This window comes from Pteropus medius, unplaced genomic scaffold, assembly GCF_902729225.1.
Source record: "Pteropus medius unplaced genomic scaffold, Ma_sr-lr_union100, whole genome shotgun sequence".
Lineage (NCBI taxonomy): Eukaryota > Metazoa > Chordata > Mammalia > Chiroptera > Pteropodidae > Pteropus > Pteropus medius.
In genome coordinates, this window is record NW_024346667.1 from 12,124,517 (window position 1) to 12,126,071 (window position 1,555).

Sequence of the window (1,555 nt, forward strand, 5' to 3'; positions counted from 1 at the left end):
ACCAGGCCAGGTGGAGGACACGTTCGTTCATTGGCCAACAGTGAACTTGGATTCCACACTGTCGACGCCAAAGGCATTTGCCAACATCGTCTTTCTCCTTCCTCCTGCTTGCCCTTTGTCTCGCTCAGAAAGCCTTGATTTCTTCAACACCCCGCAGGCCGCCCTGCCCCATCTTCATTCCCTCACTCGGCAGACACAGATTGAGCCCAGGCTCAGCGCTAAGAACACGACAGAAGCCACTCCTTCACCTCGGAGCTTAGAGTCTAGTCTGGGAGGTGGGGGAAGACCCATGCTGTGTCGGGAAAAGCAGAAGATTCCATGGGAGCAGCACTACGGGCATGAGACTCAGCGGTACTGTTGAGAGAGCCAACGGGGATGAGGATCTCAGAACTTCAGCATCCATTTATGGGTTGCTTACCCTGCCAGCTGTCCCCACGTACCTCTGCAGGACCCACTGTCATCATCTCCATTTTGTGGTAGAGAAAATGGGGTGGGGGGAGGGTTGGAGATTTAAATTATCCAGAGGCAGGCAGCAGCCGAGACTGAAGGTGGGGTTCTAACCCAGAAGCGTGAAAACCAGTGCTGGTTTCCGAATGGCTAGGTGTCTGATGTGCTATATTGAGACCTTGTCTTCCATTTCTGAGCCATTGAAGGAATTTGCATACCTTACCAGGGAGGATGGACCAGAGAAGATGTGAAGCAGGCCCTAGAACCTTCCAGGAAATTCCAGGTCCCCAGCGTATACTCAAGAAGGAAGGGAAAGATATGTGCTCAGGTTGGGACCTATCCCCTTATCCTTCTGGACTTCTCATCCGCTAGGAAGATGTGTAGATAGATGGAGGAGGGCCAGACATTAATGTCCAGGGCCCAAAACAGAGTCTCTGTTGCCCACTCCTAAGGGTAGCAGGCATGGACAGAGGCCCGGACTCAGAAAGGAAGGTTGGAGCTCAGAACTAGCTCAGCTACCACTAGCTATGGGCCAGGCAAGAGACTTAACTTCTCAGTGCCTTATATAAAAAACAAAAAGATGCTGGTTTCCTCAGAGAGGGCTATGTAGATTATAGTAAAGATTAAAAGATGGGTGTTGAAGGCTTATCATGTATCTGTGCTCTTAGGCACTTTGCATCCATTTTTCTCAAATGACAGCCCTCAGCTGTCAGCCCCCTTAAGGATTCCTTCAGCAGAAGACAGCCTTGCCCAAGGCCATAGCCTTGCAAGGCAGCACGCATCCAATGACAGATCCAGGCCTGGCTATAACAGCCTGGTCACCTCGCCCCATGTTGGGACAGTAGTAAATAGCTGTCTTGCCTTCAGAACTCCCTGTAAAATTGGCTGAGTTTCCACTGAGACTACATGGTGGCCTGGCTTCTCCTTCTGCCGGCCCCGCTTCTATCTCTTCCTTCCACAGGGATTGGGCGCAAGGGCACCCCCTAATAAACCTTAGCACCTTAACCTTCCTCTCAGAGTCTGCTTTCCAGGGAACCCAATCCGTGACAACTGAGAGTATGTTTTTGTGGCCGTTGCTACTTTTTTTTTATTACAATAAAATGCACAT